This window comes from Perna viridis, chromosome 8 (genome assembly GCF_037379345.1).
Source record: "Perna viridis isolate PV_CMFRI_1.1 ecotype Kerala chromosome 8, ASM3737934v1, whole genome shotgun sequence".
Classification (NCBI taxonomy): Eukaryota; Metazoa; Mollusca; class Bivalvia; order Mytilida; family Mytilidae; genus Perna; species Perna viridis.
The window spans coordinates 1564669-1590549 of NC_142452.1; the positions used below are offsets into that span (position 1 = coordinate 1564669).

Sequence of the window (25881 nt, forward strand, 5' to 3'; positions counted from 1 at the left end):
AATGTAATACAGGTCATACATGCAAATAAAGTTTACTTACTTACTTACTTACTTACTTATGCGAACGTTCTTTGGATCGTTGGTATTGTTGAACCAACAATATATTTGCTTTGTTTGGACATGGTATATTTTGTTTCTCAAAACATTCCTTTCATACAGCCTCTTTCGGGTTTTTAATGTTGCACGCTGTATTGTATGTATTGAAGTAGAAATATTGTAAAACTGTCATGGTTTATTGTAAATTGTTGTTTTTGTATGTACACATTTACAAGTCATTAGATTTTGACAGCACAGGAGCACACAATAAAAATATAATAAAATGAAATAAATAAAAATAAAAAAAATAAAAAAATAAAACAACAGAAAAGAAAATAATTCTATAAACATGATAATGAAAACTGACAACTAAAATATCTGTCTCTATTTTTATTCTCCAAACAATTCTCTATTAGCACAAATTACAAACTGTACTGTTCAAACTGTATCTGTCCACGTGACATACTTGGCACATAATTTGATATAAATTTTTATTTTTGATGAAGCTTCGTTTTATGAAAGAAAACTGTTTAATATTAAGTTTAGCTTCACTTAAACAGAAAAAAACTACTGATGTAAGGCAATGTTAACTTTTCAAAAATTAATAAGAAAAGAAAATCAGTCACCAACTGGTTAAATAATGATTCTACTTCTGAAGAAAAAGTGTAGAAAGAACGTGATAAATATTACAGGTTGGCCATGAATATCAACCAAAAAGTGTTTTTATTTACTTTGACATTATGAGGACCAAATATCTATATTTGCGAAATTAGTCTCAATTAATAATATATACTTTTTCAACACGTTTTACGGTGTGTGTGGATTAATACACACAGTTTACATTGTCATTGGTTCAAGAGAATCACCACTCTTATATTACCTTTTATATTTAGATGGTATCAAGTACACATAGACATTGAACTTGGAAAACAGTAAAACGCATACATTAACATAGAAATACATATACATGTAAGATAAACAAATAAATAGTAAACACATGATATGTACTTAATACCCAGGTGTATTCTTTGAATGATGGGTAAAAGATAGCGAAAAATTAATATGAAAGTAAATGACAAACTTAATTGTATGTATTTATTAATTTGATAAAACACTTGTTTCTTTCGTTAAAAGAATTGAAACAAAATTTATTTTTCGAGTGCTTATATTCGTTCTTTCGGTGGTAAATTAATATCTTGTACAAATATATACATGATTAAAATCAGGTCCATATATACTGTCCGGAGCTGAAAAAAAAGACACATCATCTTAATGACATAATGATCGTCCTGTTCAAATAAAAAAATACCTATTACAATTAATTACTTTGATAAAAAAAAATAAAATAAAATAATAATTTGATTATTTTTATTATTTATTGGTGATTAATTTTTGACATATTAGATTCCTGCTAGGTTCACTTTTCAAAACAACGTATCCCAGCTTTATTTAGATAATTTCAGCACCAATTTGATAAAAAAAAATGTCTATTGTTACAGGTTATCATTACTTCACCTTATGTATCTCCAGATTTTTTTTACGTCTAGGCTATCCACAACATCTCAAAAAGGTTCTAAGATTTCCACCAGACCGTTTCCGTCTACCACTGAAAATGTTAAGCAGGGTTTTCATTATTAAATATACGAAGAAAATAAAAGCTCTCACTGTCTTACCAAGTATAAATTGATATCAAGGATAAACCAATTCAAATTAATATCATAAACTGGAAGTCACCAAACTAAACTGAAACGACTGCTATAGTTAGTTTTGACCAACTGCACCGGTCGAATAAGCGTTATTTAGCTTTTGAAAATATATTTATACATTTGTATCAACCACTTATCATTTCAGATAAAATATAAACGATGATTTGAAAGGTTATGGTACCCCTGATCTTTAACAGAATCAACGCCCGTCGTAAGTGATGATACCAGTTTGTATAAGTATCAGACAGGAGGTGATTTATGCATGTCTGTACTCTACAAACTGTTTAGAATCAGTTGCAAACCATATACACAGTCATTCGGTTGTTGCAAATGTGATATAAAATATAAAGATTGTACACGAACTTGTCACTATGCAAGAATTATTGTTTTTTATCTGCTTATTTAAGTCGGAGATAAATCTATGGTTCTTTTCCAAAATACACATATGTATACAGAAAAGGCTATAGTTTCATAAAAAAATACGACGCATGTAGACACAAAAACATCATTAGTTCGGTGGGTTTGTTTGCATCATGAATCAAATCCCCATTGGCAGTGTCTGAATTTTATATGGATTGGTATTTGATAAGTGACAATCATTGTTTGGTCTACGTATTGGTTCTTTACACCATTATTACTGTAATTTTTGTGTCTTTTGATCATTGTCATAGTTTCCTTTTTTCCGTTTTCCGACATTTTTAGTAATGAGTTGACATCACAATACTTCCATGATGCTTAACCCCTTGAATCTTACAACCTCGCATTTCATTGGAAAAAAGTGATAACAAACTAGAAATTCAAGGCACTATTAGGTATATGATTTCAGTCATTTCCATTTATTGAATAATATAAATAGTTTATTTGTTACGCTAATAAATCAATTTATTGAAATAGAGAAGTAATCAAGGGAACCAAGATTCTGGCGGAAATCAAAAGAGTGTAATCCAACGACAAAGGCCAGACATGGAAAACAGACACTAACAACATAAAATAACCAAACTAATACGTAAAAAGTAACAAAAGTACATTTTGAACTCGGTTTTCATGGTACAGGTGCATGATACACCGTTACAATATACGAGTTCATGATGACGACCAAAAACTTCTGTAGTGATGACGTCAAACTTGTAGCAACATAACCCTGTTCCAGAAGCCTAATTGTAAGAAGTCTAGCGTGGTATAAAAAGTCTGCGTAGTTATGGCAAACCCTGGTACAACGTATGAGATGTGATATGGAACACCCACACGCGGGTGCTGAAGCGATGTTTGCCCAGAAGAAAGGAAAGTTGACAATACGGAACAATTCAAAATATAGCATACAGTGCACCAAACAAAATCTAAATTGGATTTGGTATTTTAACCACTGTCGTATTACAAAGCAAGGGAAAATGTTAGCTATCTTTTTAATTGTTTATGAAAGAGTAATCAAGGGAACCAACGTTATAGCGGTAATCAGAAGAATGTAATCCAGGGACAAAGACCAGACATGGAAAACAGACATACACAACAAAGAACATGAAGTAACTAAAATCATACATACAAAGTAACAAAAGTAAATGAGCAACTCGGACTCCACTAAAAACTGGGAGCATGGACCAGGTGCACCGGTAGGGTATGCGTCCTCTGCTTTTCTAGAAACACCCGCCGAGTTGCTCATAAAAAGTCAAGCCCGGGGTTGACAAACGAGGAAAGGCAAACTATGACCCGTTGAATAAATCAGTTTTCATGGTGCTGATGGATACATCATAACGATCCACGAGTTCATGATGACGACCATAAAACTTCTGTAGTGATGACTGCAATCTTGTAACAACATAACCCTGTTCTAGAAGCCCATTTGTTAGACTTCTAGCCCGATACAAAAAGTCTGCGTAGTTTCGGCACGCTCTGGCATAACGTATGAGTTGTGATATGAACACTCCATATGCAGGAGCCGAAGGAATGTTGCCACAGATGAAAGGAAAGTTGATAATTCTGAATGAAAAGTCATCACGTTTGTCGTAAAGTTTGGTGAATAGTTTTCCTTTACCATCGATTTCAAAGTGTAGGTCAAGATATGAGGCTGACTTCACACTGTCTGTAGTATCGTTTATCTCAAGTTCTTTTGGGTAGATGCGATGTATCAAATCCCCGAAATCAGGATTGTTTAAAGATAATACGTCATCTATACAGCAGAAACTGAGATCAAAGGATCTAGCCAAACGATATTCTTCCTTTCTGATCAAATCAGCTATAAAGTCAGCCTCATAAGAGTGAAGAAATAGGTCAGCAATATTAGTCTCTTGTGTTTGATGTTTGTACACGGATAGTGTCTTTGCAAGAACTTTAAAAGTTGAAACGTCTGTTTTTCTTGGAAATTTCATATACTCGATATTTCACTAAGCAGTCATCGGATTTTCGTTTTATTTTATTATATTTTGATCGTAAAGTCTAAGAAATAATGTACCTTTAAGGTTTATAAAATTAAAGATAAAATATGTAGAGCAAACACTAGGTAAGGAAGATTACATTGGTTTATATTTCTGAAATACTTCGCTGTATACACGTGTTTATTTCGCTATTTATGCACATTTGCTTTATTCCAAGCTTTCTAACCTTCAATAGTCTTGACATTAACAATTGAAGCGAATTTGGAAATGATTTCTTTGACTACGACATATGTCAAAATCATTTTTAACAAAATCCCTGTCATTATATTACAGAAGAACACGCATAACCTCATACCTTAGAAAGTACTCCAATTTATCATTTTTTTTTTGTAATTTTGAAGAAAAAGTTTCCATGGCAAAATACAATCAATTTTAAAAGATATGATGTAAAGAGTTTAACACCGTTAGTGCAAGGTATAATATAGTATAAAGTTTGTTTTTGAAAATACTGAAGCATCAGCAGTGGAATGATTCAAATACGTCAAAATTCAATTGGCCTAAGCGTGAACACATAAACAGAGACTATCTACATACACAATGTAGCAAACCCAATAAAAAGATTACCCATAAAAACGGAAGAAAAGGGTAACAAGACGTCATACAACAAACTAAATGAAAATGAACTCCAACAAAAAACCGGGAGTGACATCAGGTGTTCCGTAAGCGTCATATTGCTTGTTAGTGTAATCCAAATACAGGACTAATATAAAAACATTTTATGTAATCATGTATATACTAAAACTCGCAATAAAAAGCGTTCTAAAATGCAAAGACAATTCATTGATACAAGAACACAGACAATATCGTATTGTAGTGTGCTATGATTTGAAAAAGAATCAATATCGAACACATCCACTTTCGGTAGAGGATAAATCTAGACAGCATGTTATAAATGAAACTAAGGAAAACAACTATAACTACAGCGATACCACATGGAATCCCAAACGCTAGGGGACCATCAAATGCGTTAGCAGATATGTTTTATGACGTACTGCATGTTTTGTTACTTACTACATCATAATACCCATCAGATTACAATTTATTGATGCACAACTGTTTCCAAGGAGAGTTAAATATTCAGCAACTTTCATTTCGCTTAAATGTCTTTTGGATCTGAAATTCAAATGAATTAGACAAGTATAAATATATCTGCTACAACTAAGCCTGACTCTATTATTTTAAGTTAGTAGATGAGATAATTGTTGAATATTTTTTTAAAATAAAATAGAATGCCCAACACTTTTTCCTGAATTTATGTTAATGTTCAGTAAATTCCTAGAACTTAGTATTTATTTAGTTAATGATAAATTGACAATAAATGCGATAACAAAATTACTGAACTTGTAATCATATGTCAAAAATAATAGGTCCAACTGATTTAATGAATAATTATAGAAAAACACAGCTCTAATCATTTTTAAGTTCTCGGAAACTCAAATCAAACTTCGCTTTAGGTAGCTGAACTAAGCTAAATGGGGGTGGGATATAAATTAAAAGCTTTCAGTCACTGGAACGTTTGAATGACTCCTGATATCCAAGGTTTAAAGTGATACTAATGTAACATGAGAATTAATCCAAGTAAGGGGTTTTACTTCTAAAACAGAGATGTCAGCAATTGATCAAATGTTTAAAGTTAAATAATGTGTCTTTCACCAAGTAACTGCGCCTAAAATTGCAAACCAAGATTCCTTTATAAACTATTCAAAGTTCTCCTTAACCTTTTTTTGTTTCGTATAGTTTTCTTTTGAATAAAATGGTCCATGTCATTGGTTAAAATTTTGGCTATCAAAAGATTCTTATATATAATTACTTAGAAATTTCAAGCTTTCTATTTTCATTATGTAGCTGTGTTCAGCATACGACCCTGTCCAGCATATACATAAAAAAAATGAAACAAATTACATGGTGACCTTTTCTACAACTTCGCGTAAATTCATTCACCTTTACCAAATTTTACAAGATTTTTGCACATTTTAAGAAGGCTGCCTGCAGTATCTGGACATCAAACGCTGGTTGATCGGAGCATAACGAAAAACATATCATTACCTGTTTTATCAGAGTAATCTTTTTACACGTTGAAAACGTTATAACACAGTACATGAAACACAAGGGTGGAAATAGAAAAATTTCTGCGAGCTGCACTTTTCCCCAACTTAATATATCATATTCTGTGCGTTTACAATAATCCTAACAGACGCAACATTTATGTGATCTGCTTGTTTATTTATTTTGTTTTAGTTCTTAATTCTTCTGTGGCCCTTTTAACGAAAACTCGTAAGAGCAAAATTAGTCGTAAGTTATGACATCACAATACTTTTATTTACTATGACGTCATAACTTACGACTAATTTTACTTTTACGATTTTTTGTAAAAAAGGACACTGCTACTTGCATTTACTGTTCATCTATCTATTGTAAGAATCTAAATTGAAGATATATTTATTTTATCAGGAATGTTATGCTTGAAATAAGGTATTAACTGACGAACTGAATATATCAGATTGGTATGTTGCAGTACAATAATCTGGAGAATGAATTTAGATAGAATGTTTTTGTGGTCGTCCATTGGTATCGATACTCTTATTAATAAAAGCCGAGGATATCACTGTAAAATTCCACATTGAATTTGCTGATCTAATTAATCAGTTCTCGATGTTGAGTCGCATCTTAAATGCGTTAATAAAACGAGACTGGCGATGATAGTACAAATTAAGAGTGAGTATTCTTGGAACTTATATATTGAAAATATGATAAAAAAATGCATGGAAACAGACTATTTCAACGTAAAATTGTAATCAAGGAATCAAAGGCCAGAAAAAAAACATTTGAGAGAGAGAGAGAGAGAGAGAGAGAGAGAGAGAGAGAGAGAGAGAGAGAGAGAGATTTATCTGACTTATACAAACCAAAAATGTTTTCAAAAGTACTGACAAGTCTATTTTATGGCTTTCATTTGACGCTTAGAGGAATGTCTCTCTTAAAATCAACAAATGCTTCAAATTACACGTAGGCATCAATGGGTATAAATCGTAAGTTCTAGAAAACCATTAATTAGGATGTTTCAAACTATTTGAACGTCGTTACTGTAGGCGACGTTATTCATTTTATAGAACATTTGAATGCAGAATAACAATTGTAAGCGCTTAACCATTGTCTTGTAACTTAGTAAATGACAAAATTGATTATTTATCTTTAATAAATGACTGTATTCAAGGGCTAAAGTTAGAAGAATGGACGTTCAATGCATCTTTCAATATTGCTCGTTTTATTTTTATCAGAACACCATCCCGAAAGAAATACAAAAACAATTGTTTATAGCAATATGTTATAGCAGTTATTATGATATTAAATACAGAATTATATATCCTCCTGCCAGTCTGTAAGACTCAACAATTTTTTAAATAAAAAATATATATATTGAATATTTTTCTTATGTTTATTTTATCTTTAAACAATCCTAATTTCGGGGATTTGATACATCGCATCTACCCAAAAGAACTTGAGATAAACGATACTACAGACAGTGTGAAGTCAGCCTCATATCTTGACCTACATTTGGAAATCGATGTTAAAGGAAAACTATTGACCAAATTTTACGACAAACGTGATGACTTTTCATTCAGAATTGTCAACTTTCCTTTCATCTGTGGCAACATCCCTTCAGCATATGCATATGGAGTGTTCATATCACAACTCATACGTTATGCCAGAGCTTGCCGAAACTAAGCAGCCTTTTGCATCGGGCTAGAACTCTAACAAATATGCTTCTGGAACAGGGTTATGTATCTACAAGATTTTATGGTCGTCATCATGAACTCGTGGATCGTTATGGTGTATCAATCAGCATCATGAAAACTGATTTATTCAACGGCTAATAGTTTTCCTTTCCTCGTTTGTCAACCCCGGACTTGACTTTTTATGAGCAACTCGGCGGGTGTTTCTAGAAAAGCAGAGGACGCTTACCCTACCGGTGCACCTGGTCCATGCTCCCAGTTTTTAGTGGAGTCCGAGTTGCTCATTTACTTTTGTTACTTTGTATGTATGATTTTAGTTACTTCATGTTCTTTGTTGTGTATGTCTGTTTTCCATGTCTGGTCTTTGTCCCTGGATTACATTCTTTTGATTACCGCTATAACCTTGGTTCCCTTGATTACTCTTTAAAAACAATTATAATGATGCGTTTTTATACAAATAGATTAACCTCTTTTATATTACATGAAAAAATAAAATAAAAGAAAAGAACAACTTTATACTGACTAACAGTCAAATTGCTATAATGTATAAGGAGATTAATATGTTTAAGAACGACAACAACCTAGTCATACCTGTTGAGATGAATAAAAAGATTTTTAATGGATATAAGGAGAAATACCTTTGAAATATGTGAAATTTAATTTGTAAGAAGGTTTGAGGTCGATATGTTTTACAATAGATCATTATTTCATTGAAGTGAATAATGACGATTATATATTGGCTATGAAATTGTTGTGTCATCTATGTATTTAAACATCTTATGTAAAAATTATTTGAAACATTCATATACAGTAACATAATCAGCAGTATTCTTGTGAGTACGTGTTTGTCTCATTGTGCTTAAAGAGCATTCAAGGGAAAAAGATTCTAGCGGAAATCTAAACAACGTAAACTTAACTGCTTTTTCTCTATTTTACAGCTTGATTGTGAGTACGTATTTGTCTCATGGTATTTTAATATTAGTTTCACTTTGCTGTCTATGTTACTGTTATGTGTGTGTACCATGATATGTAATTTATAACTGAATCTTTATGTCAACTATTTAGGTTAGAGTACAACTATTGTGAAATGCTACATCTGTTAATTAATCATCACTACTTCGCTGACTGTAATTGAAAAGATCAGACTGGGCTTAATACTTAGATAATGTGCGTGGTATATTCGATGGAAATAACCCTACGATTTTCACATATATTTAACCACGATATTGTAAAAAAGACCCCTTTATGGTAATTCGATGAACATGCTCAATATAAAATTCTGCGAGGTAGGGCTTTGGTTGAACAAAAGAATTTTCCCTGCGGAAATGCATTTATGCACATGCTTCACACATGCTCATCAACTACCCCACAATTAGCAAAAAAGTGTTTATAACATGAATATTAACATATCCTGAAATTGCACACTATCATACAACTAAATATTATCATGATTGTTTTGCGATAGAGTAATATTCTAGCGGAAATCAAAAGAATGGAATCCAGGGACGCAACTAATTTTGTCCCGAAATGAAAACAAAAAATAACCCGGCCTGGAGCATTGACGTATAGCTGTACTACAGTGTCTACGTACCTACCTCCTCCTATGTGTTCGTTGCCGTTAGAGGACAATGACTTAGCTAATACACTATCCAGTAATACCAAAATTAGTAACTGTGAAAACATTCCTGAAAATATACAACACTTCCCAATTATTATTTAATTTTGAAGGAAACATGCATTCTGTGTGGATAAAACAATTCATCCATCATTTCATAGACCATTTTTGTAATGTGACTGTAATGTCGTCAACCCTTTCTAATGAATTCACTTATAAGGATTGACTGTTTTTCCATTTGAAATCACATCAATTCCCGTGTTGCGCAGGTCATTTAGTGTGCGAGGGTAAGGTTATGTTTTAAGAGACAGCAGTAATTCCTTTTAAAAATACAAGAATGAGAAACTACAAAAACATTTCTACAAATACACTGACAACATAGTAGTATTCAGATGTAATATCAGAATATGTGATATAAAGGAAATAAAAAACAAATGGATTTTATGAACATTTGTCTAGAACATGTGTCAACGTCACCCCTTAACTAAAGAGAGGGAAATTCAGTAACGCCAGAGTTCTTTGCTGTGAACACACCATCTATGATGAAAATTTCTAAAATTAATGCTGGACGTGTCTGCTGGTACTAAAACATATATGTTGATAACTATGAAAACAATATGTGAAATAAGAAAAATCAAAATACTGTTCAGTACTATCTTACACGTTAGGTTTGCTGATGTTTTTATTTACAGAAAATTTATTTGATAGAGTAATAGGAAATAAAATATAAACCCTAAACCAATAATAATGCGTGGCGGTATTTTCTGTATCATATGGTCTTAAAAGAGTAATCAAGGGAACCAAGGTTATAGCGGTAATCAGAAGAATGTATTCCAGGAACAAAGACCAGACATGGAAAACAGACATACACAACAAAGAATATAAAGTAACTGAAATCATACATACAAAGTAACAAAAGCAAATGAGCAACTCGGACTCCACTAAAAACTGGAAGCATGGACCAGATGCAAATATCAAATTTATGTATACCATTCTATATTACGGAGGCACAAGACCGCCATTAAATATTATCGTGAAAAAATTGTATCCAGCATCCCATCCTGTGGTTAGCATTTAACACTATTAGCACTTCCTTTCTTCAGATACATTCGTTGAAAAAAAATACATTTAAAGTTTGAAAGTTAACACTCTTGTTCACATGCTTCTTCATTGTTTCAATTTCTAAATATGGGTGTTTAGAAATCTCCTTTTCAAAAACTAACATGTAATACCTCATTAGAATGATTTAGAGAATTTCAATTACTTGATATGTCTTAACCTTAATTTTCCCTATTTTAACGTTTACCGTTCGTTTTTAATTCGCAAATAAGTTCAAACGTATATTTCTTTGCCGTCAATATAATACTTAAAAGGTTAAACAAAAACATTCGATTTTTTTCTTACATGAGACCGTGGCATACCTCCATTAATAACAAACCACTGGAATTCTCCCGTAAAGTTTGATCAAGGTAGACTATAATTTTATTGTCAGATCTTCTGATACATAGTTAGTTGTTTGTTAAAATCAAATGAAAATGATTACATATACTCTTTAAATGTCAAAGAATAATATGCCAAATAAACGTATAAAATAAAACTAACGTCCTTAACTTTTCTGATTCCAAGTCAATAAACGATGAATTTGATAACAATTAATTCAATAGATTTGTAATAACGACATAAGTAAAACACTTTCTCGGTAAAACATTATTTGAAAAGTTAAAGAATTCTTTGAATGTCCCACTTTCTTTGTTTGCACCATAATGCACATTCATTATGCACGAATATCGTTGGCGGTTACATGCAGATAGCGTACAGATTACTGAAAACATGATAGATTAAAGTTTGCATGTTTGATCGTGTTTAGTGTAGGATGACAAATGTGGCATATATTGTTAATATGTACTGCATGTAAAACCTGTTATCACTACTAATACATACATACTGGAATAGCAACAAAAAGTAAAATGGTGTAATAGGAAGCAACAAATTTATGTCTGACAAACATTCAAACGTGCACTCAAGATTTGCTATTACTGAGTATCGTATTACAGCATTTTATCAGCAAATAGGAGGAGTCCTACTAAAATAAAACTCTTAACAGCAATAAATAAGTACAAATACCGGGATTTCAAATGAGAAGAAATCTTGTGAATAAATCAAAGCCGTTCACACAAATATGAAAAATAAAAGACGAATCACAAGGAATAAAGAAATAAACAGTAAACGAACACCATGAACCACAAAATCCTGGCTGAACTGAGATTCTTTGAAATGTTACATAACGTGCTTGAGCGACGATATCATCAACTGAGTTTTTGACCTGACTGAGTGTACGTATCCAGTATGATCACATCTGTCATAAAAAATCAAAATTTTTCGTGACTTGATTTGACCTTCAACATACCGCATGGGTAGTGTCTTGATTGAAGAACTGCTGCTATCCCTTTCGAGGGGATTTACAACTTCTAGTAGTGGTGTTCGATCTGTTAGATTTCTATGTGTCTTTCTGTTTTTGTTGTGTAGTAATGTTAATAATTTGTCCTCGTTTCTTACTTCTCCCTTTGAAAACTCTATAGTGAAAAGTGTGGGGAGCGATAACGCTTTGTTAACATTGAAAGCTTTTTTACTATTTCGATATGAAAAAGAAAAAAATATAACATTCATATCAATGTAACATTTAAACTCTTAATCAATTTTGTTAACTGGTTACCATAATCAAGTCTTAATTATTTAAAAAAAAAACAAAAAAAAACGTTGTTTATATAAGTAAACAATTTGTAACAGTGCTCAAATATGATTGCAATCAACTACAGACTGTTCAAAACCTGGAATAAAATGGAAGAAATTATATTACTTTGTTCCGCTTATATTTCAGTCTAACGTCCTTAACTTGAACAGTGAATTAAGCAAGCTTTATAACAAATACCAAATTACTATTTTTCTGTTTTGTAATTTTGAGGGTCTTGTAGCTTAAAACACAATATTTTACTAGCTGTTATACTTATAATCAATACATGTCTCTCCCGTAGTAATAAATGTATACAAATTATGTTTAAGTATCTAAAGACGCCAATTATGCCTCACATTACTTGAGTGTCACTTATTTTCTCCATCAACTCGGTCAAGCATTTCTCGCAAATATAAATATATTACTTCCTTTCAAAAAGCTTGTGCCTATTTCCCCCTTTCCCCTTAATTTCTATAGCTTCTATAATTTCTAGAAGTTATGTGTTTTTTCTTAAGAATGAATTACTGTGCAACTGATATCTATTTTAATTCATTTTGTTGAATATTTTTTTATTTTAACCATTGATAATTTCTGATTAAATGGAATTCATTCTGAATCTCTTCAGTAAAAAAATCAAAGCTCATTTGTTTTTTAATGTCCACAGACAATATTCAAGGGAGATCACTCAGTGTTATATATAAAGAATATGTTGGTCTTTACACTTAAAATCAAAGACTAAAGTCTTCAAAGTCGCTAATCATCAAATATTCTCTGTCACTGATTTTGGCTTACTTTCAACATCCGAAATGGCACGAATGTGAAATGCTCTAAAATTGGTTGACTTCCGCTAAAACCTTAGTTCCCTTGATATGATTGCGTACTCTATCGTAACCGTAATTACCCGGACTAAGACAAGATAAAACAGCATGGCTGTATCAAGGACTTAAATATATATAAATCCTTTGGCAATGACTATTCATAAATATCGGGGCCGTGCTAATGTAAAATGACGATCATTTCGTGTAAAGTTCCCCTTCTCATACATGCAATAAACACGCGTATAGCACGCGTGTAATATACTTAAGAGATTCATTCTTATCTCATATGAAGCTAGAACTATGACGCTTTGGCGGAAAACATGTCGAAGATCTGCAGCATAACGTTGCGTATGACTATATATTTATACAAATCGTACGCGAGTATCAAGTACTGAAATTACGAGTGCAAGAAGTCGATAACAATATTAGCGACTTAAACATTAAGCGTTCATTAATTAAGCGAAACATTGCATCAACAAGTCTAAGTAAAGAATGAAATCCTCCCTTTTAAAATGAAGTCTTAATTGCTATTTTACATTTCCAAAGCAGAACTTACTCGATTCTCTCCAGTCCAGATGTCCAATTGCCTATAATATTCCGCATATTATCTAAACATCTTATAATGCTGATACAATCCCTACTCTCTACGTACTTCCCGTAAGTACATAAAATACTTGGTCAATACAGATGACAAATAAGAAAAAAAATAAATATCACAATTCAACGCTAATACTGTTGTGCAAAACAGATAAACAGAAAAAATCAAACTGAAAGAGGAAAAAAAAACCAACTAAGGGATGGGGGTAGATGGTTGGTGTTGGGTAAATGAGAAATATTATAATGTATAGCTTTTTTATGATTGGGTATGGATTTAAATAATAGAATAGATTAATAAAGAAACTGTATTAAAGCATTGATCATTTACATATTAAGTAATAATCTTTATAAATATCAGAAAATAAATTATTCAGGCATGACAAAGACCCACCTTACTTTTATTTTACATTTGAATATAGACTAGAAAACTTCTTCTTTTTTATTAGAATGTTACCCTTTGAATTTTTTGTATGAGTAATCTGGAAAAAGCTCGATTTAGTTTGCGAAAAATTATAAATATTTTGCCATAAAGGACTATAGTTACGGAAAAATATGGCGTATGAAGATTGAAATGCATTGTGTGTTCGGTGATTTTTTTCTACGCCGTTAATCACCTCTACAATTGGCAGTGCTTGAATTTATTATGATTGGTTAATTTACGTTCTTTATTTTTTAATGATCGTTAAAATAATAACGCAAACATTTACTGTTACCTCATTTACATAATTTTGTAAGTATTGTAAAGGTATTGTTAATCAAGATGATAATTACATCTAACCAAAAATATATGACTCCATCCTCATTTTGTTTATTGGTATAGATAATAGTTTTGACCTGAACACTTAGTTTACTTAGTGTCTAGGCAAGGAACACCAAATTTACTACTTTTGACACATAATACAATAAATGTTATTGTTATTTAGACAATTAACTATATATGGAAATAGTCCTAGTTTTTTATGGGACTCCGCCTTCACAAAGTGTGCAAGGGGCTACATTAGTAAGATTCTTACCACATGTGACAAGTGAACTGGCACAGCAGGACTTGCCAAGCTGGAGCAAATGCTGTCACTTTTTTAAAAGTTAATATTGCTAGTGAATTAGTTTTTGTATGTGTTGTTTTATTTCTCTCATCTTCAGATTTAATAGGTAATTGATTCCCCCCCCCCCGCTAAATTGTGTATGTAGAAAGTCTCTGTTTCTTGCTTTCACGTTTAGACCATGTCCTTTTTTATAATCCCGAATTAATTTCATGACGTTAAGCTTTCATTTAAAGTTCTTTTAAAAGTTTACCAATAAAACAAATACTCGGTAACCTATCGTTGAGAAAAATAGTTTACTAACTTTAAATGATCGACTAACTTGCTTCAAAATGCGCGTGAGTTTGTATTATGTATTCCCCTTAGATTTATCAAAATATAGAAGAAAAGATTAGTATAAGAAAAGTAAATGTTTTGAAGTCGTTAAATACATATCTTTTTCTTGTCACCTTTTCAAATACAGATGACACATTCATTGAAGCCATTTACGTTACCCTTGTTGTTAATTTCATTAAAGTGAATAATGGTCACAATTAGTATATATTGTTTAATCATTTGTTATTTTAATATCAAATATGCCAAGAAAGGAAACCCAGAAATAGGCCCCTTGTAAACATGAATACAATATTCCTTTTAAACATTTGAGTGTAAGCAGATAAATAGGACAAGTACTGGATGTATTTTTCCTATTTCCCTATGTTGTATTTTAACATTATTGTTTAATTGGCAATTTCCGAACCTAAGTATACGCATAGGTTTTGGGTTCCTACGTCGATTGAGGTTTGCACTTCCTTGTTTGAACCAATAGATTTTAATAAAAAGACGCGAACGAACAGTTTTTCCAAGAAACATGTATACATATATTGAAATCGTTCAACAGTGTCCCCCGCATCTGTTCGACATTGACATCGATATATTAAACAATCAGATATGTTAAAAAAGACGACTTTGTTTTCAGGATAATCTAATTGTTTTTCGTTCACAATCGTTTACTATCTTTAGCATATGGTGTAGATATTTCTCAATTTATACCATTCATTATAGTCTATAGCCACTTTCTGTCTGAAGGACACTTTCGAATCACGGTTATAAGGAAATACGTATAATTAGTATGTATTGTTAATACCATCTATCTATTTAGGTGAACACTATGCAAATGCTTTGCAAATAAAAAGCTAGTGAAGCGGACGAGTCCGGTTTAATATTGCAAATTTGTTAAACAATGTGCTGCAAGAAAACAAAACACGCCATGTCTGTAACATAACCTATGATACAATCATAAACCACTATCTCGTTGGTTACAATGATTAAACACTACCTCTATTAATCTCAATCTCGATAGAGCATGTACTTTGTACATACTTCATTATTGCCGCAAAAAAATCTTTCCCTTGTATATAAAGTAGTGAAAGCTCAGCTACTACTTCAAAATGCTTGATATTAGATCGAGTAAAAGTATTTCTTTGTCGATTTAAACAACAGATGATTTTTATTTATAACTTCAAAATGTTTGTTTATAATCATATCATATTCTCTATTGCCCCCTAATTGTACAGTTCCATTTACAAAATGTATAGCGGTCAAAATTATGTCATACTAGTTACTTCAAAACTTTGTGACGGAAAATTTTACAAGTGTATAATCTTATCTGGCTGTTGCGGGTGATAATATTTATTTCGATCTTCAGAATGGACTTCTTTCGACAGATATCAGGTGTCATAAATATTGATGTGCGGGGTCACACATAAAAGAGAATTAACGGGAACTATCTATATATAACACTAATGATAAAGATACCTTATGTTTTCCCTAAAAAAAACTATCGATATTGAAAGCATATCGAAAACATAGTTCACACACATGGCTATATTTTGTCCTTCACACAGCAGCCGACAAAATAAGCTGCGTTAAAACCCAACAATCAATCAATCAATCAATCAATCACATAGCAGCCGTTTAATTTTCGCAGTCAAGATGCATAATATTATGTGATATTCATTAGTGATATACGGTGACCTACTTAAAAATAGGTAAGTTGTTCTTGCAGCAAGACATTTGACAGAAACTGAAATTCCTCGTTTTTTAGCGTCACCAGTATGTCGGTATTATTTCGAATCAGTGCACTGTTATTGTCTTTATACATATTCATCCCCAAAATTTAAAATTAGTCGAACAGCGTGTGAAAAAGAAACCCTTTAGAGGGAATTTAGTATATCAAGTATGTGCGAAGTTTCAGGCAAATATTGATAAGGTCATGTATGATAAAAAGACACTTTAACTACATTAGTTATTTAGAAACGTATTACTAAATTGACCTCAATCCCTAAAATGTACTCAGTTGTAGCAAACAATAAAGTGGGTCAGACATAGACAAAATGTAACACATAATACTTCTGAATAAATTTAAGGTCAAATAGAGATCTATAGTTGTTTGACCTTTGTAAGGTGTTTGACATTATAATGTGAATTATACTTTTTATTTGGAGTGTAGATACTCCACAATATTTATCTATTTTGGCTATGATAATGATTGATGGCGGAATATAAGGATAGAATTTGATAGTTTCATAGCTCTTTAAGATTCATTCCTGAATTGACTTATAGTCAAATACATATAACTGTGGCCAATTTAAAAGGCTTTCAGGGTTCATAAAATCATCGTTGAAAACGAAAAATATTTTTAAAGCAAGTCCATTTTTTTACATGTCATAAAGTTTGTTTCTTTGATACTTTGATAATTAACTTCAAGGAACTTGACAGACGACCGATGACTACACTCAACAATAAGGCATTGTCATGGTAATATGATAGAAAGGTTATACCAAACTACTTTCCGGCTAAACATTTGCTGAAAAAAGTGAATAGTTTTTCTTTCCTATCAGTTGTTTCTAGACGAATGATACTTAATCTAATCTACATTCAATTGAAGGATTTCCATTTATATCGCTTGGAACCAAAGCTTCACCAGTGACATTATATGTTTTTGACTTAACAGAATGCCGAATTCTAATAATTTGTACTATCAAGGGATAACTAGAACAAACCACAAAAATCATTTCATTTGAACTTTCAATAACAATCAGAAACACATAATTGCGAAGTATAGATAGAAGATCCCCCTGTGAAAAGCAATTAAAAACCAATTAAAACATGTCGTACACATTTTTATCCAATCATATGCAGTGTGTCTTCTTAACAAAAATCTGTTCATGTCTTATATTCATCCTATTAAAAATGTGAACAATTTACATTGTTACATATATTCCCCATTGGTTTGAATAGAATGAATTGTAGTTTCTACCTAGGTTCGTTAATCATTGGTTTCGTAGAAATTTGTTTTAGTTTCCATTGGGACAGAAGTGACATTGTAATATACGTCTTGTATATACATGTACCACAATTTTAAAATTCAGATGTTTACTTGCCATATAAAAATGGTTACAAAAACAAAAATTAAGAGGACGTAACCACAGCATCTTTACAAATTAGTGATTATATGAATGGCATTACGAATAGAATGTATAATAGGACAACTTTACATCACAACTGACAAGGAATGGAGGTCTTCTACAATATATCTGAATTAAATAGACAACATTTTTAACTTACCTTTTAAACAAACACACGGTTTTTACAAATCTCTTCAAAATAACTCCGAAGGATAGGATCTGTAAAAGTTGTCTAGTTGTAAGCCTTTATTGTTTTTCAATATTTAAATACTTGACTAAAGTTACGAAAATTCATGCTATAATAAGCGCTTGATGAAGTTCTTTGAAATTATGTTGCTTTCCTCTAAAGCTTACTCAATCTTGTTTATTACAGTTATCCGAGTTAAAAGAAAATTAACATTACAAATTATTACTAGACTCCTACGAACAATTGAGGAGGATGTTACCAATGGTAAGCGATGCTGGTTTCAAGTTTATTAATGAATAATTACATATTCATACATAATGATACATAGTCATGATATGTAGTGACAATGTCATGATGTATGATATTGATCAAGAGTTGAATCATGTAAATGAGAAATATCAAAAAGTGAAAAATGGAGTTCAATGTTTGTGTTTGTATCTTATATAACGTCGACCCCCTACATGTAATCGGAAGATTTTCCTTTATATTTATACTTGCAGGGAAGTTTTATTAAAGAGGGCATAAATGAACTAATAATTATTATAGATAAAAACAGTTTTTAAAAATTAGTCAGCTTATCATTTTTACAGTTTTTCAGGCCAAAAAGGCGTTTGTTATCAAATGCTTGGAGATTAATCAAATAAATTGTTGAATGACGATGTGAAACGTAAGAGAATGTCGCCAATTGAATTAATGTTTTACACGAATGGGAAATGATTGAACCTGGACGTCGTTTGTCGAGCAAGAAATGACCTCTGTAAGAAGAAAGAGTTAGCATGAAAAATTTATATAAAAATGATGAAGACATTCAGTTAATACATTTTGGTTCTGATTAAAAGGAGAATGATATTAGTCGAGACAATTGTTCTCAACGACTTAAGATAAGGCATATGCACTGAAGTGAAAAAGCCAGCTTTATTTGCTTGAAATTTTAGAAGGAAAAGTGTATATCTGACCTCCAAGATTTCGGAAAAGAAATAATAATAATAATAATAATAATAATAATAATAATAATAATAATAATAAAATGATAATACATTTTCTAAGAAGTCGTGATCTACATACAAAAAAACACCGATATTACAGAATAGATTAAATACCGAACTTGACACTTACAAACTACAGTGATGCAGCTGCTTTGACATAAGTTAAAGTAGTAGCTAGGTCATTTGATTCACTGCGGTTCTCTATTACAACTATAAATCACACTGCTGATGTCGAGGTTTTCATCTGAATGTCTAATAGTGATTTTTTTTTCAAATCATAGCACACTTCAAAATGATAACGACTGGGTTCCTGTATCAATGTAATGGCTTGTTATTTTCAAAAGACATTTTACTTTGAATTTTAGTCTATACAGTATTAAATAAGTGTGGCGAAAATAAGTTCAATATTCAAAGTACACGTCAGTACGATAAAAATAAATATTTCTATTTTCAATAAAACTCATTTTATCTATTATTTGGACATCATATTGATATACCGTGTGAGTGCGTTGAAATACACAGAATTACATTTCATTTGTTTTGAAATCTTCAGGTAAATTTGTTGGGACGATTGCATTATTCATTGCTATGAGATATCAACTTCGCTATCAAATTCCAGAGTTTTTGAAATATACAGTTGATAATGTCGTATGCTTGAAAGTTATTTTTAGTATCTCAATTTAATGTTGTCCATTTCGGATATTTTCCACGATTTCCACATTATTTACTATATTTATATCATGACACTTTGTTAAAATGATTGACTTTGTCCTGTCCTAATGAGAATAGTTTTTGATAGCATCTCCTTATGATCCGGGTCAGGAGCCAGCATTTTTGTGGCATAAATATCGAATTTTTACCCACTTGAAATATAACGGGTGACGCTGGTAGATCAGGACATGGTTATTCTTCCGGAGCACATGAAACTAATCCCGGTTTTTTGTGATAGGTCAACTTTCTAGTGCTTTAGTTTTTTGTGTGAAGTCTTCATTTACGGTTTTGTAGTGTAATCTATTTCATTCGGTTAGCTTTGTAGATCGTATTAGTTTCCTCTGTTCACGTTTATGCCAGGTTTTGGGATTTTAATGTATTCGAATCATCCCACTGATCACGCTTCAGTATGTTTTGCTGATATTTATATGATTACTGCAATTTTCGATATGCCTTGTAAGTGTTGCAAAGAGTAACCTATCACCATAGTATAAGCACCAAATACATAAGACATCTAGTCTGGTGAATACACTCGCGGAACTTTGGTCTACAAACATTAGCATCGACCTAATGGTGAATTTGTGCCATAAAAATGTGAAGCAGAATCGATCTTGAAATTTGTTTGGTATGTTTTTTTTATGGTATAAACAGTTTTTGGGCGTATATTGAAGATGCCTTTAAACATATAAAATCATTTATTCATTATCAAATGGGTAAAGTAGAAAGGAATCACGTATACCCATTTGATAAGGACATTAGTAATCGGACTTTCATCGTCATTTTAGTATTTTATCCTGCAATGAGGTTATTTGTTAAACGAATAAAGGTATACGGTTATTTTTTTTGCTGTATCCGTACATTAGCAGGTTATCGACTTTCTGGCTCCTCCCACTCACGTGATCGGCGGAACTACTTTTTTCTGGTATGCGTAAATTAATCATGGCCGCCACCATAGATACGATATAAACAAATTGCGATTGCGTATCCGGTTAATCTTTTTTTGCTGTTTTGTTTCGTTTTCACCTGAATGAAATAAGAGATTTTATGTAAACCAAATAATAATTTTTTCACCGTCATATATATGGCAAATCCCAAATCTCGTTCCGATTTCATTCATTATCAGTTTGCAGACGACTTCCTCTGTCATTTCAGTCATGTCGAACATGGAGCCAGAGTGTCAGTCACAATTTAACATAAACTGGTCCCCACTTAAAGAAATTGAAGTATTACAATATGATAAAACTCTTGAAGAGATAAATGACCAGGAAACTGTTATGGTCTTGGATTTATTACTGCCTAAACACAAATTTCACCCCTGAACTCTACTGCCATATACCAAACAGAAACAAGCCAGCTTCCACCTTCCTCGCGAAATTCAAAACTTTAATGTTCTTAAAATCAACTTTAAAACATTAAAAATATTTGTATTTATTGTTCATTTTACTTATTTGTCTCTTGGAATAAAATAAATTTTGATACATTGCTTATTTTCTTCAAACAGCTTTGACGGGTTATATGGTGCGGATTGAATTTCAATGTTTACTGAGTCATGCGCCATCCGTATTATTTTTTTCTTCGGGTTTACCGATCGGGGCTCTTCAGGGATATGCATTTTAAAATTTTATTTTAAAAATGTACACACGCACAAAACTATTAATATAACAGGAAAAAAACAATATAGGTACATTGTCGGAGCCTCGCATTTCCTACCCGTTCCGTCGCCTCATCACATATCTTCAATAATTTTCGACAATTTACCTATATTATATATGTATCTGTTTATACGAATTTCGTTTGAACGACACGTTGATGTTTAACATATAAATCATGGCAAGTATAAACTAATGACTTCACTGTTGAGCTATAAGTACATATTATCATCATGACTTATTGCTTTCTAATATCTTTCTAGTGCTTATAAGGGTCACACTTTTTTGTATGGCTGTTTTGATTGTATAAATGAGTTTTTTCTATTTACATGTTCTTACCATTCTTATCATTTTATTTTACTGCTGTCATTTCTTTGCAATTTCAATTGAGCTGAAAAAATTCTATACATAAATATCTAATATGTGTTTAACATCTCCCCTACGTTATAAAGGTATGAACAGCATTTAGTACAATAAAAGCAATATTAAGCCTTCACTTTAGACTTAAGAGACAATTAGACCGTCTTCATTCAATTTCACACTAAATATACAATAACATGTTTACGTATTCAACTTCATATTTTAGAGACATCAATTGGATGGTCTTAATCAACCTTTGCCTTACCAGACGATCAGTTTTATACGCTCTTTAAGTCAAGTCCAGACTTAAGAGACAGTAAAATGTATATGTGTTTTTTTTATTAACTTAAGAGTTCATATAAAATTTATCGTATATGTAGTCCTAATCAAATTCAGATTTTAACATAAGTAGGTCAATGAGTGACAATGCTACATCAGTTTTCAAAGACCCCAATGAGTGAAAACATTGTCTACTATACATGACAAATATGTTGTCGTACCAGCAGACAAAGCCCAAAACAACATTGTTTTTTGTCTACAAAACGTTTTACATCCAATGTTAATTATCAGAGGTAGACGTAGAAAATAATAGTAGTGATATGACCTATACTGCTACCACACTCTCCAAAGAAGAAATTGTGGAAAACCATAAATCTGTGCTATCCTCCTTTGGTCTCTCTACCAAGGACGATGACTGTGATTTACCGTCTATGTACTAGATTTCTAAACTACGTGATGACTTTTCATTCAGAATTGTCAACTTTCCCTTCATTTGTGGCAACGTCTCTTCGGCTTCTGCGTATGGAGTATTCATATCACAACTCATACGTTATGGCAGAGCTTGCCTAAACTACGCAGACTTTTTGTATTGCGCTAGAACTCTAACAAATAGGCTTCTGGAACAGGGTTATGTTGCTACAAGATTGAAGTCATCACTGCAGAAGTTTTATGGTCGTCATCATGAACTCGTGGATCGTTATCGTGTATCCATCAGCACAATGAAAACTGGTTTATTCAACGGGTCATGGTTTTCCTTTCCTCGTTTGTCAACCCCGGACTTGACTTTTTATGAGCAACTCGGCTGGTGTTTCTGGGAAAGCAGAGGACGCTTACCCTACCGGTACACCTGGTCCATGCTCCCAGTTTTTAGTGGAGTCCGAGTTGCTCATTTGCTTTTGTTACTTTGTATGTATGATTCTAGTTACTTTATGTTCTTTGTTGTGTATGTTTGTTTTCCATGTCTGGTCTTTGTCTTAATCAACTTAAAACAATTAATATTATGCGTGATCAATTTCACACTGAATTTTTCACGCGGTTTAAGTGAACACAACATTTACCAAACAGTTTTGTTTTTAAGCAGCAAGATATTTCTGTGAAAACCTAGGAAAACCAAAATTTACAGAAGACTTTCAGAAATTTATATTTATAATACAATTAGATAAGAGTTCTAAATCATATTTTACGGCAATTTTGACAGAAATTTCAAAACATTTGTATAAGCGCAGACAATTATTCTGTTTTCATCGAAAATCATTTTTTAATTTCTAATTTTATTGTCTGGGTAGTTAAAACAAATGGTTTTGTTAAACAAATATTAGATGCAACACCAATTGATTGCTTGTATAAAATTTTATGTTCTTAACCGGTCCATTTCCGACGCCTGTAACTTCCTTTAGTTTTCCGCTTTGTCAGGTTTAATGCACAGAGCTATATATATTATTTGACAGATATTCCGTCTTTTTACAATTACTAGTAAGTTTTGAATACAAAAAAAGCTGCATGATAAGATAAAACACTATTATAAGTAGTATTTAATTTATGCTTTCAACGATTGCATTCTGACTTGCGATACTTTGTAATATGTTATTCCTTGGTTAAAAGATTGACGTATAAAATTCTCATTTCCTCGATCAAATATGCAAACGAAAATATTACCAATTGATTATATAATTGAAAGAGTGACATTAGTCTATTGATATTCTTGTCAGTTTGCTTAGAAAAAATTTGTATGCAAGTTCATTCATTTGTAGGCAATCACAATGAAAATATGCTTTACAAACTACAAATGTCAATTCAGATTGAAGCACATTTCTGTAATCGACTCGGTATTTACTTTTGTAGAGTAGATAGTTGGGAACATGTTCATGGGACAACAACCCGAATGACCATATACAGAAAGCAAAACCTAACTTGTTGCCCATGTAATACATTAAAACAAGGCAATGCATTGTAATGGATAATCCGCATTATTAAAACTAGAAAACGTTACAAACACACACAAAACATCAAGAAAATAAATCTTTCTATGTCAGTTCCTTCACTGTCCCAAACTAAACACTTGCTCGATACAAATTATTTTTTTCTCAACAAATAACCCTTCTATTGTATTTCGAATTTTGTTTTCATCCGTCGTTTTTATCAATTTTTATTATTTTCCGGTTTATATTTGTGTGAGATAGGACAGTCAAATAGCTCATTTCACTCATTTCAACCATAATGTTTTCACATTTTGTCATTTTTTGTCAAATTCCCACCATATCACCATCAATATTTTACTCACTGTAACTCGCTGTTGTTTGATTTTACAGAAACAAATATGCCCCACATCAATAACTTCCCACGCATTCTGACTCATTGTTGTAGTTAAAAATAACATAAAGTTGTAAAACAAAATAAAACTAAAAAAAGAAAGTAAGTTGATTAAATGTTATTAGAACCTTAAGTCTTCATTGAATGATATAAATTGTCTGTCTATTATCTTTGTACTAACATTGCGTTTTATGAATAACTCAATTATCGTAATGAAAACATCTTGTCCAGTAATTCCTGTATTCGATAACGTACCAATATCAGTTGGTAGATCTAAATATCTTGAACACGGTGTAAACAAATGCTACTGATCACTCGTCTTAATAAAAATTACCTTTAAAATGGAGGCAATATCAGTTGACCGATTTCAGATATGTTATTTGCTCTATTGTTTCGATTGTGACCGAACAAGCATGTGAAACTAAGCATATTAAAGTACGTGTCATGTTTACATCCAGAGCTACATTTTATGCATTGATTTATGTTCCCTGTTTGTACTAAATCAGATAGTATTCCTTGAAGTTGTCGAATTCTTGAAAATAGAAAGATAATGCTGTAAGGGCGTGTGATCGCTAAAATTTCACCGTTAACATCATGTTGCTTTCGATTGACCTAAGTAACGACTAATATTTCTGAAATGTTCTCTCTAAATTATTTTGATTTAATTGATTTTACGGAGGAAATGTACCAGAACAAAGTAAAAATATTCTCGGAAGTGCTTTTTCGAGCTAGTTTCTCAAATTTCTTTCTAATTTTGCTGAAGTTGTAGTATTTGAAAACAATATAATGAAATAGAAATTATTTGCAAATTAACAATATATTTGCAAGTAAAATGTATGTTTGAAAAAATGTTTCAATGTATTCAATGAATTTTTAATGGAGTTTAATACATTTTGAAATAGATAGGATTTAAATATATGTACTTTGGTGGTTTACTCTTTAGGAAGGCCTGAGAGATATATTGTTTTGGTATAGAGAGGGATCTTAGCTAATTGTATTTTGTAACACTTCTCAATACTAAGAATGAATATTCACGAATGATAAAGACTAAATTGGGCCACACATATACAGGAAACTCTTAAGTGTTAAATTGTCTTGATGTTTCTTTAGATAAATCTTAATGTAAAGTTGAAATTTGAGTAATTTTACATTGTATTGACCACTCGTGATTGAAAAGAAAACATTCGTCCAAATAACCGAAGCAGCGATATGCAAATGAGGATGATACATAGAAAATCCATCCGCCA

The 25881-nt window shown here is 31.7% G+C and overlaps 1 long non-coding RNA gene across 4 annotated transcripts in view; it reads right to left on the reverse strand.

Moving 5' to 3' along the window:
* Window positions 1-411: 411 nt before the first annotated feature.
* Window positions 412-25881, reverse strand: part of LOC148608883 (uncharacterized) — a 39529-nt gene continuing 14059 nt past the window's right edge. For 2 of the 4 annotated variants that reach the window (XR_015914635.1, XR_015914634.1), the window contains exons 2-5: window positions 9494-9587; window positions 5183-5284; window positions 1552-1642; window positions 412-1283 (exon numbers count right to left, since the gene is read on the reverse strand). This is a non-coding gene — a long non-coding RNA (uncharacterized LOC148608883). Of the gene's footprint in view, window positions 1284-1551; window positions 1643-5182; window positions 5285-9493; window positions 9588-13622; window positions 13756-18312; window positions 18565-25881 lie in introns of those variants that run through there. The other 2 variants (XR_015914638.1, XR_015914637.1) reach the window with 2 other exon arrangements.